Source organism: Salvelinus fontinalis, chromosome 9 (genome assembly GCF_029448725.1).
Source record: "Salvelinus fontinalis isolate EN_2023a chromosome 9, ASM2944872v1, whole genome shotgun sequence".
NCBI lineage: Eukaryota > Metazoa > Chordata > Actinopteri > Salmoniformes > Salmonidae > Salvelinus > Salvelinus fontinalis.
The window spans coordinates 6,026,613-6,039,384 of record NC_074673.1 but is presented as its reverse complement, the minus strand read 5'-3'; positions in this window follow the sequence as shown (position 1 = coordinate 6,039,384).

Genomic DNA, 12,772 nt, shown 5'->3' with positions numbered 1-12,772 from the left:
CAATCTAACTTGCTACTTCCATTCAGGAAGTCACTGTCTGTCAAATGGGGCTTTCTGCAGGCACTCATTCCTGCTTGGATTGATTGTGCTCTAAAGACATTCTACTGTAAATGTGATCTCCTTTTGTTTATCATGTATTTAATAGGATTGATAATGGCAGAATAGCTATGTAGTTTAATGGAATCACAACGTATTGTGGATATGGCAATGGCACCCTTTTTATTTCTCTGTCCCGCTATTTATTTGTGTGGTGTAGATGTTGCCACGGTAACCAACCCAGGAAACGTACAGGAGTACCATGTTAGACGGTAGCAGGTAGCAGGCAGGAGTAGTGTTTACAGTAGTACCACGTTACAGAAGGTAGCAGGCAGGAGTAGTGTTTACAGTAGTACCACGTTACAGAAGGTAGCAGACAGGAGTAGTGTTTACAGTAGTACCACGTTACAGAAGGTAGCAGGCAGGAGTAGTGTTTACAGTAGTACCACGTTACAGAAGGTAGCAGGCAGGAGTAGTGTTTACAGTAGTACCACGTTACAGAAGGTAGCAGGCAGGAGTAGTGTTTACAGTAGTACCACGTTACAGAAGGTAGCAGGCAGGAGTAGTGTTTACAGTAGTACCACGTTACAGAAGGTAGCAGGCAGGAGTAGTGTTTACAGTAGTACCACGTTACAGAAGGTAGCAGGCAGGAGTAGTGTTTACAGTAGTACCACGTTACAGAAGGTAGCAGACAGGAGTAGTGTTTACAGTAGTACCACGTTACAGAAGGTAGCAGGCAGGAGTAGTGTTTACAGTAGTACCACGTTACAGAAGGTAGCAGGCAGGAGTAGTGTTTACAGTAGTACCACGTTACAGAAGGTAGCAGGCAGGAGTAGTGTTTACAGTAGTACCACGTTACAGAAGGTAGCAGGCAGGAGTAGTGTTTACAGTAGTACCACGTTACAGAAGGTAGCAGGCAGGAGTAGTGTTTACAGTAGTACCACGTTACAGAAGGTAGCAGGCAGGAGTAGTGTTTACAGTAGTACCACGTTACAGAAGGTAGCAGGCAGGAGTAGTGTTTACAGTAGTACCACGTTACAGAAGGTAGCAGGTGGCAGACAGGAGAGTTGTTGTAATTTAAAAGGTGTGAAGGAAATTAACAGAATATTGCTATATACAATGCAACCCACATCATTACAATTTCTTGGTTAAACCACAGCACATGAATTTTTAGTTTTGGAGTCATTTATTAGTGAAAAGGGAATCAAACAAAGCCATTGTATTAGCTGTGAATTACTAGAGATGTCCATCTACTACACTAGGCAAATTAAAATCTGCATCTCAAAGACATTTCCATTGTGATTTTCATTCTTCCCCCTCTAATCAAGGTCTGATTTAGTCCTGGGACATCGGGTCAGTGCGATGAATTATCAGGTGGAACAGAACACCAGCAGTACTCTGGACCTCCAGGCTGGGATTTGAATAGCCCCTTTGTACTACACCATGAAATAATATCGTTGTCAGCTAAAGATTTTCCCAGAGTTTTTTTTTGAACGTTTGTGAACACTGACTGGACAATATAGTAATCTTCTTCTTCTTGTTCTCCTAGATGCTACACAACAAGCATGTGATGGTGCGTGTGGGAGGAGGCTGGGAGACCTTTGAGAGCTACCTGTTGAAACACGACCCATGTCGGATGCTCCAGATCTCCAGAGTGGAGGGGAAGACCTTTCCCATGTCCCCCAAGTCACCCAACACCAAGGACCTCACCCCAGACAGCTACTTGGTGGTGGCCGCACACTACCGCAGCAAGAAGTAAAGATGGCCGCCTACTAACACAACAAGAAGTAAAGATGGCCGCCTACTACCGCAGCAAGAAGTAAAGATGGCCGCCTACTACCACAACAAGAAGTAAAGATGGCCGCCAACTACCACAACAAGAAGTAAAGATGGCCGCACACTACCGCAGCACGAAGTAAAGATGGCCGCCTACTACCACAACAAGAAGTAAAGATGGCCGCCTACTACCGCAGCAAGAAGTAAAGATGGCCGCCTACTACCGCAGCAAGAAGTAAAGATGGCCGCCTACTACCACAACAAGAAGTAAAGATGGCCGCACACTACCACAGCACGAAGTAAAGAAGGCCGCCTACTACCACAACAAGAAGTAAAGATGGCCGCCTACTACCGCAGCAAGAAGTAAAGATGGTCGCCTACTACCACAACAAGAAGTAAAGATGGCTACCTACTACCGCAGCAAGAAGTCAACTGGCGCTTCAACCAAGGGGATCAGTTTGAGCAAGGCGAGGATGGTGATGGCCTACTACCACAACAAGAAGTAAAGATGGCCGCCTACTACCGCAACAAGAAGTAAAGATGGCCGCCTACTACCACAACAAGAAGTAAAGATGGCCACCTACTACCACAACAAGAAGTAAAGATGGCCGCCTACTACCACAACAAGAAGTAAAGATGGCCGCCTACTACCGCAACAAGAAGTAAAGACATTCATGAGGACCTGAGGAAATGACCTCTTGCCTTTCCCAACTAGCAAAACTGATTGAAATGACAGTGACACAGGGCAAAGCCAGTTGACACTGTCATTCCAACCAGATTCCAACCAGTTGCTTGTACAGTATGTCTTCTAGTTGATGTAAGCCACAGCCGGCCCACCTGAGCTACAGAATAGACAGTGGCCAGCAGGTATATATCTCCTGTCCTAGCGGTCACGGCAAACTAGCGTCACGGTGACGGTTTGATTTGGATTTCTAGCCTTTGAGAATAATCTATGCAATCATTTTGACAATCATTTTTAGTCGGGGATTGAGGCTGGTATATTTGGTTCTAAAAGCATGTTTTCTAATGTTACCTTGTGTGTATTTTGTTTGACTTTTGTCATTCATTCATTTAATAGTGTGAAAGTATAGTATGACTTCTGTAATAATTGATATATTCTGAATAGTGATTGGATACTGGTAAATCTGAATCTGGACATGTTCCACCAATCATGTTCCTCCTACGGTTCCACCAATCATGTTCTTCCTACGGTTCCACTAATCATGTTCCTCCTACGGTTCCACCAATCATGTTCCTCCTACGGTTCCACCAATCATGGCGTTTTTCCTTTCCTTGTTTTCTAAATATGCAGCTACACCACACAAGGGAAGATAATCATGGCTAAAACAATATATTTTTAAATGTATTCATGTAATCACACAATCAGTCACAGTACAGGCTTACTGGTTACCATGCCCAGGGACTTGTCTCTGGCTTGAGCTTTTGGCTTTAAAGACCAAAGGGTTCCACCATTCAATCTAATGGAAGTCAACATTTAAAATATGTTTGAAATAGTGCTACTTTATTATGTTAAAAGTCCTGACTAATATGAACAGCTGTAGGATGTGTTTATTATGGTGCTGATTATGGATTTCTCTGTAATGTCTGTTAAGAGTGATTCTCTTTTTTTTCACGAGCTAGTTCTGCTCTCCTGTTTTGAAGTTAAAAGCTTTTGATCATTTGTTAAAGGAACGCTATTAACATCATTATTGTGAGAAGATTATTTCCGAGGATTAAAGAGACAATCAAATGTAGAATATTTCTTTTTGATTCTTGTGAATGGCAATAGGACTGATCCAGATAACATGTATTGTATGGTCTGTCTACGATAACGTAGATTTGTGTCCATTCAACCTCATCCCCTGGCAAATTGCAAGAGAGCTGGCTGGTGGACAAGACTCGTGTTGATTGCTACTTTACTGACACCTACTGGTATGTTACAGTACTGAAAATGGCCATCCACAACTACAACGTGATGGCTGGCACTGGCTTGTTCCAAGAAGCCTTGCGAAACCACACTAACAGACATGTTATAACATGACATTCAACCAACCGTCAGAGCAACCTCCAATCAAATCTAATCCTCTTTTATTCGCATTTACAAAATAACCTGTTTTACAACAGCATAGAAATTGGAGTCGTTATCCTTCATCAATGTTATTCAGTCACAGAACAAATCGTATATTTTACACACTCTAGCCTATAGTGCTGTGCACTACTTTTGACCAGGACCCATAGGGTTGTGTTCAAAAGTACACATGATGACAGGGAATAGGCTGTCATTTGGTAGAGCCTGGAGCACCGACAGATCACTGCTGGGTTACATTACAGATTAGAACTATGAACCAACCAGGAACTACTAGAATTCAATGACATCACTTTATTCACACAAACTACTAGAAAACATAAACAATCACAAAGACAACACATCCGTTTTATAATACAATTTATTGAATTTATTTTAAAAGAGGACGGAACATAAGATTAGAATCATTCAAACAGAATAGGGCCCGGTTTCCCAAAAGCATGTTAAGGATAAATGAATCGTTAGAACCTTCGTAGGAACATCGTACAATTTCCCGAGCGGTTTCACAAAACCATTGTTATTAACGTTGCACTGGAAAACGCTCGTAAATCTAATACACTACCTCAGACCACTCGGAGAACAGCTAAATGCGTCCGTACATGTTTAAAAAAATATTTTTAATAAACAATCTCCGGTAAAACATGAACCTAGAATCACGTGTTTTTCCGTCTGTGACCGCCAATAACATCTGAACAAAGTTGACTACAAATAATACAAAGTTGCCAATGCCTTTGCAATTTATACAAACAAGCGACGAATACAAATATGCTTCTAATGCAAAACGATGACTGTTTTAAAATATAAACAGTAGGCTCTAGGACCATTTTAATCATATTGAAATACATTTAATGTTCAATCAACTGAATTATATTTTGTTACTTGAAGGCTACTGTCTGAAACTAAACCAATTCACCTTGGTGGTGTGCAGACTGGTTTTATATTATTCTTAACGATTTCACACAAAACAGAAAAAAATGCAACAATTTGTCTGTGAAACTATATATACACTGCTCAAAAAAATAAAGGGAACACTTAAACAACACAATGTAACTCCAAGTCAATCACACTTCTGTGAAATCAAACTGTCCACTTAGGAAGCAACACTGATTGACAATAAATTTTACATGCTGTTGTGCAAATGGGATAGACAAAAGGTGGAAATTATAGGCAATTAGTAAGACACCCCCAAAAAAGGAATGGTTCTGCAGGTGGTGACCACAGACCACTTCTCAGTTCCTATGCTTCCTGGCTGATGTTTTGGTCACTTTTGAATGCTGGCGGGGTTTTCACTCTAGTGGTAGCATGAGACGGAGTCTACAACCCACACAAGTGGCTCAGGTAGTGCAGTTCATCCAGGATGGCACATCAATGCGAGCTGTGGTAAAAAGGTTTGTTGTGTCTGTCAGCGTAGTGTCCAGAGCATGGAGGCGCTACCAGGAGACAGGCCAGTACATCAGGAGACGTGGAGGAGGCCGTAGGAGGGCAACAACCCAGCAGCAGGACCGCTACTTCCGCCTTTGTGCAAGGAGGTGCACTGCCAGAGCCCTGCAAAATGACCTCCAGCAGGCCACAAATGTGCATGTGTCAACATATGGTCTCACAAGGGGTCTGAGGATCTCATCTCGGTACCTAATGGCAGTCAGGCTACCTCTGGCGAGCACATGGAGGGCTGTGCAGCCCTACAAAGAAATGCCACCCCACACCATGACTGACCCACCGCCAAACCGGTCATGCTGGAGGATGTTGCAGGCAGCAGAACATTCTCCACGGCGTCTCCAGACTCTGTCACGTCTTTCACGTGCTCATGTGCTCAGTGTGAACCTGCTTTCATCTGTGAAGAGCACAGGGCGCCAGTGGCGAATTTGCCAATCTTGGTGTTCTCTGGCAAATGCCAAACGTCCTGCGCGGTGTTGGGCTGTAAGCACAACCACCACCTGTGGACGTCGGGCCCTCACACCACCCTCATGGAGTCTGTTTCTGAACGTTTGAGCAGACACATGCACATTTGTGGCCTGCTGGAGGTGGTACTCTCCTCAGACAGTCTGCTACACCTGCAAAGTGGTACTCTCCTCTGAGACAGTCTGTTACACCTGCAAAGTGGTACTCTCCTCTGAGACAGTCTGTTACACCTGCAAAGTGGTACTCTCCTCAGACAGTCTGCTACACCTGCAAAGTGGTACTCTCCTCTGAGACAGTCTGCTACACCTGCAAAGTGGTACTCTCCTCTGAGACAGTCTGTTACACCTGCAAAGTGGTACTCTCCTCTGAGACAGTCTGCTACACCTGCAAAGTGGTACTCTCCTCAGACAGTCTGCTACACCTGCAAAGTGGTACTCTCCTCAGACAGTCTGTTACACCTGCAAAGTGGTACTCTCCTCTGAGACAGTCTGCTACACCTGCAAAGTGGTACTCTCCTCTGAGACAGTCTGTTACACCTGCAAAGTGGTACTCTCCTCTGAGACAGTCTGTTACACCTGCAAAGTGGTACTCTCCTCAGACAGTCTGCTACACCTGCAAAGTGGTACTCTCCTCAGACAGTCTGCTACACCTGCAAAGTGGTACTCTCCCCTCAGACAGTCTGTTTCACCTGCAAAGTGGTACTCTCCTCAGACGGTCTGCTACACCTGCAAAGTGGTACTCTCCTCTGAGACAGTCTGCTACACCTGCAAAGTGGTACTCTCCTCAGACAGTCTGCTACACCTGCAAAGTGGTACTCTCCTCTGACAGTCTGCTACACCTGGCGGTTCCTGAATAACAGTCTTTATGAACCCATCATAACAGAACCAGTAGAAAGGGAAAATACAGCCTGGTCCAACAATGGGCTGGTTGTTCTCTGAACGTCCCTCTGTAAAAGAAATTGTGAAGAAATAGTTCTTCGAGTAAGATTTTTTTTTTATTCACAAGCACTTGTGGTAATCTTAGTACAGTAAAACAATGTTTGTCTTCATTGAGTAGCCAAGCTATCGGTCAATCCACAGACATCTTGGATATCTCAGTTACAATCACATGCTTCTGAAACTTCACACGAGATAAAACTAAGGTGATAAAAATCAAGAGGATTTAGGCTGCTTCTCCATTCAATTAGAATTCTAAAAGTTATTAGTAAGACAAGAGAGATTCAATATCTCCCAGATAAAGCAGAGTTTTGCAGGACACAGCCTGTCTGAAAGCATAATATCTCTTATCCACCTTTATGTTTGGATGTTCAGGGAATCGAAGATAAATGATACTTAAAGGTTGATTTAAATTGGTAGATAAGTGATTTGGCATTGTTGGGCTCCCGAGCGGCACAGCGGTCTAAGGCACTGCATCTCAGTGCTAGAGGCGTCACTACAGACACCCTGGATTGATTCCAGTCTGTATCACAACCGGCCGTGATTGGGAGTCCCGTAGTGCGGTGCACAATTGGCTCAGTGTCGTCCGGGTTTGGCCCGGTCGGTAGGCTGTCGTTGTAAATAAGAATTTGTTCTTAACTGACTTGCCTAGTTAAATAAATGAGTTGAGAGGAGGAAACAAAAGAAGATGAGGAAGAGGAGAAAGTTGGATATGATATGATATGTTACCTTTGGCATAACAGTAGGTTACTTAAGGCAAAAACTAAAAGACGGTGGTTGTTCGGGATGGATGTGTTTCCGTATAACGCGAATGTCAATCCAAAGGTTGCATGTTTTGAATCTCATCACGGACAACTTTAGCAACTTTGAAACGACTTACTACTTAGCATGTTAGCTAACACCAACCTTAACCCTATAACTTAGCATGTTAGCTAACACCAACCATAACCTTAACCCTATAACTTAGCATGTTAGCTAACACCAACCTTAACCCTATAACTTAGCATGTTAGCTAACACCAACCGTAACCTTAACCCTATAACTTAGCATGTTAGCTAACACCAACCGTAACCTTAACCGTATAACTTAGCATGTTAGCTAACACCAACCATAACCTTAGCCCTATAACTTAGCATGTTAGCTAACACCAACCGTAACCCTATAACTTAGCATGTTAGCTAACGCCAACCGTAACCTTAACCCTATAACTTAGCATGTTAGCTAACACCAACCGTAACCTTAACCGTATAACTTAGCATGTTAGCTAACACCAACCGTAACCCTATAACTTAGCATGTTAGCTAACGCCAACCGTAACCTTAACCCTATAACTTAGCATGTTAGCTAACACCAACCTTAACCCTATAACTTAGCATGTTAGCTAACACCAACCGTAACCTTAACCCTATAACTTAGCATGTTAGCTAACACCAACCGTAACCTTAACCGTATAACTTAGCATGTTAGCTAACACCAACCATAACCTTAGCCCTATAACTTAGCATGTTAGCTAACACCAACCGTAACCCTATAACTTAGCATGTTAGCTAACGCCAACCGTAACCTTAACCCTATAACTTAGCATGTTAGCTAACACCAACCTTAACCCTATAACTTAGCATGTTAGCTAACACCAACCATAACCTTAACCCTATAACTTAGCATGTTAGCTAACACCAACCGTAACCTTAACCCTATAACTTAGCATGTTAGCTAACACCAACCGTAACCTTAACCGTATAACTTAGCATGTTAGCTAACACCAACCATAACCTTAGCCCTATAACTTAGCATGTTAGCTAACACCAACCGTAACCCTATAACTTAGCATGTTAGCTAACGCCAACCGTAACCTTAACCCTATAACTTAGCATGTTAGCTAACACCAACCGTAACCTTAACCGTATAACTTAGCATGTTAGCTAACACCAACCGTAACCCTATAACTTAGCATGTTAGCTAACGCCAACCGTAACCTTAACCCTATAACTTAGCATGTTAGCTAACACCAACCTTAACCCTATAACTTAGCATGTTAGCTAACACCAACCGTAACCTTAACCCTATAACTTAGCATGTTAGCTAACACCAACCGTAACCTTAACCGTATAACTTAGCATGTTAGCTAACACCAACCATAACCTTAGCCCTATAACTTAGCATGTTAGCTAACACCAACCGTAACCCTATAACTTAGCATGTTAGCTAACGCCAACCGTAACCTTAACCCTATAACTTAGCATGTTAGCTAACACCAACCTTAACCCTATAACTTAGCATGTTAGCTAACACCAACCATAACCTTAACCCTATAACTTAGCATGTTAGCTAACACCAACCGTAACCTTAACCCTATAACTTAGCATGTTAGCTAACACCAACCGTAACCTTAACCGTATAACTTAGCATGTTAGCTAACACCAACCGTAACCTTAACCGTATAACTTAGCATGTTAGCTAACACCAACCGTAACCTTAACCCTATAACTTAGCATGTTAGCTAACACCAACCATAACCTTAACCCTATAACTTAGCATGTTAGCTAACACCAACCATAACCTTAACCCTATAACCTAACTTAACAACTCCTAACCCTTTTTTATATATATATTTAATTCAACTTATTATTAAGTAACTGGTTTCACAGCATTTTTTTTGTTTACTCAACTTTTTGATCAAAGTGTTTACAGAACTTAAAGTTTTAAGTTGGTCCAAACTTGAGAAGTTAGGCTAGGGACACCCACACATTCAAATAGATATTTTAAATACAAAGTTTTCAACTCACGTTGACATTGTGCATGTTCATAGTAATTATTATTCAACATGTCCTCACCTGGGATTTGAACTCACAACCTCTTGGTTCACAGTATTACTATATTCCTGCTACGCCACCATGTCTGAGTCAATGACTGATTTCACCTGTCAAAGGACACTCCAAAAAAAACATTTTTGATTTATTATAGTGATTTAAGGAGTAACAATAAAACAAAAAAAAATGAAATAATAATAAGTCAATAGGTAAATCAAACCAATGATGAGAGAATAGTCAGATTACTTGATAATTGACTAAGACCTGATGGCGTTGGAGGAAGATCATAATACTGAGAACCAAGAGGTTGTGAGTTCAAATCCCAGATGAGGACATGTTGAATATCATTTACTGCATCAACAAACATCCACAATGTTGTTGTGTGTGAAATATGTAAGTTGAAAACGTTTGTTAACAGCACTGTGTGTTTCACTAGCCTTGATTTTCTCGAGCTTGCAGCTTGGGCCCACTAAAAGTTGAGTGAACTAAAAATGTTAAGTTCAGGTAACACTTTGACTGAAAAGTTGAGTAAACTAAAAAATGGCTGTGGAACCAGTTACTAAATATTTATATATATATATATATATATTTTCTTTTTTACAGTGTAACCTAACGTAGCATATAATACTAAAGCAGTCAAACGTAATATATCATACTAAAGTTTAGTATGATATATTACGCGAACACTGTGTACTGGTCAGTACAACACAACCACCTACTAGCCGCTAGTAGGTGGTTGTGTTGTACTGACCAGTACACAGTGTTCGCGGGGTCCGACATGTCAATCAACCTGCTATCTGCCAATCACGGGAATGCCTGGAATGTTCTGATGCCGGGCATCGTGGTGGTTGGCGGAGTGGCGTGGAGGGGGGTTGGGCAGGGGGGTGGAGCATCGGAAGTTAAGACCAGGTTCACCCTTTGTTCTCCCTCTTTCGTCTGGATTTCACAAGAGAAGGTCACGGTTGGCTTGTGGGTTATTTTTCATTTATTTGGCGTGGGCTACGGCCAAACAGTAGCCTGTGTAAAGTTAGGTTAATAAACCGTCAATTCGTAAACTCAAACCTCTGTCTGGATAATTGTTCCTTTATGATCTAGTCAGGTCATTACATTGGTGTCAGAAGTAAAAACGTCGATAAAAGTTAGCCAGCTAGCTAGCTGACTTCTGTGGCTAGCTACCGTAGGTGAGAACGGGGTTGAAAATGCTTCGAGGGAATCCGAAAGTGAAGGTGGAGGTAGGGGACGATTATGGCCAATGAGGTACGTGTGAATGGACGTCGGTGGGTCTGGCTGAGGAGATCGCCAGGGCGTCGGAGCCCAGAGGCCGCTTGAGGGAGGACATTAGAGTGATGGCGGCTGAAGCGGGCATGAGCGCTTTGTCGACTGCTTCGCGCCGATTCTGGTGGGCGGACCGAAGGTGTGACGTCGACGAGGAATCTGGGGCTCAGGATGTAAACAAACATGGCGGCGCCCGGTTCCCAGCTGCGTCCCTAGCTGTTAAGACCCCGAAGTATTCCGGTAAGGCGGATTGGGAAGCTTTTCATGCTCAGTTTGAACTGTTAGCTCATTTTAGTGGCTACTGGCAGGTGCCCCTCTCCCCAGAGGCCAGAGACAAAACTGTGTTCTCCACTAACAGAGGACACTGGCAGTTCAATGTCCTGTGTTTTGGCCTGTGCAACGCTCCAGCTACTTTTGAGCGTTTGATGGACAGGGTGCTGGATGGCATCCCCGACAGCAGTGTCTGGTATACCATATATAAAGGCCTCCTCACAATGGCCTTATCATACAAGGCTCTACAGACAGATTAAAAAATACATAGGCTATTTTTGCGTTGATGATGTATGTATTGAAGTCAAGTGGTTCAACATTCAAGTGTATTTTATTGACAACATAGAACTGCTTGTACAAGGCGACGGTCGGTGGAAGTCTGGCGCCACCAAGTGGACAATTTGTTTTGTTCCCTTGTGGCATCAACGCTTCCTGAGATATTTTATAAAAGATAAAATGTTATGTCAATATTATTATCTGCAAATTGTTTCTCCCACCCGTATTTGATAGATTATTCCAATTTAGCTGTAAATCTGGTTTTAACTCAATAAGGATTTGTCTAGTTTCCGATTGGAGGGCGGATGAACGCGTGACTTTGTATCCTACCAATGTGTTACATTGTATCAGTGAAAAGTGTCTTTTCCCGACGTTGATCAAATCCCGATCTATGCCACCATTTTTTAACAGCATCATAATCTTTGATATTTGATGTAAAGTTTACAGAGCTCATTTTGCTGTAAGCGTTTCCGGATTTGACGTGTCTGAGAACGGCACCTTCCTCCCGAAAGCATTGCGGTATCGCTTCTCGGCCTTTTGGCTAAGATCAAGAAAAAGATCGCGAGAAGTACCCGCGGGATCCACAAGGAGGTGCGATGTCGACATCGGCCACATCACAGTCAGCAGCCGCTGGACTGAAGAACACGCTGCGTTTTCAATGGACCGGAAATGATAGTTTGATGGAGAGATTTCGTTTTGGGAAGGAAGTTCTTTTTGGACCGCTACGCCTGACAGCAGACGACGTGCACTGCCTGCAACAGAACACACCGGAGAAGTTTTACGACGTCTCGTTCTACACCATCACCAGGCTGGAGGAGGTGAGAGGGCTTTTCCGCGCGAACGCGACAGCACCCGCCCTCAGTGCTTTTCAAGTGGAGTCCCTGTGCAGGCACAACATGAGGGTGCTAACGGTGCACATGTTCAACCCATGGGTCACAGAGGAAACATTAGTGTGCTACCTCAGCCGGTACGTGACCATCTTGCCAGGAGTGAGAGACATTAAGGACGCCCTGGGCATCTGGACAGGGAAGAGGCAGTTTCGTGTGCTGCTAAAGGAGGACGAGAGCGGCCATGATGGCTACCGCCATCCACCCGCTTCTTTTTCCATCGGAGCAGACAGGGGCTACCTTATGTATGCTGGTCAGCCTCGTTTCTGCAGGAAGTGCAGCACCTACGGGCACCTCGCTGATGCCTGCACCCAGACAAGGTGCAGAAACTGTGGGACTCTGGGCCATATAATGAGGGATTGCACCGTGCCCAAGCGCTGCAGTCTGTGCAACTCAGAGGACCACCTGTTCCGTCACTGCCCGAAGGCAGCCCCCTCTTACGCCAGAGCGGTGAGCGGGAAAAGAGCGGAGAGCGACAAAAGACCAGAGAGCGGGAAAATACCAGACAAGGGAGAAGGAATG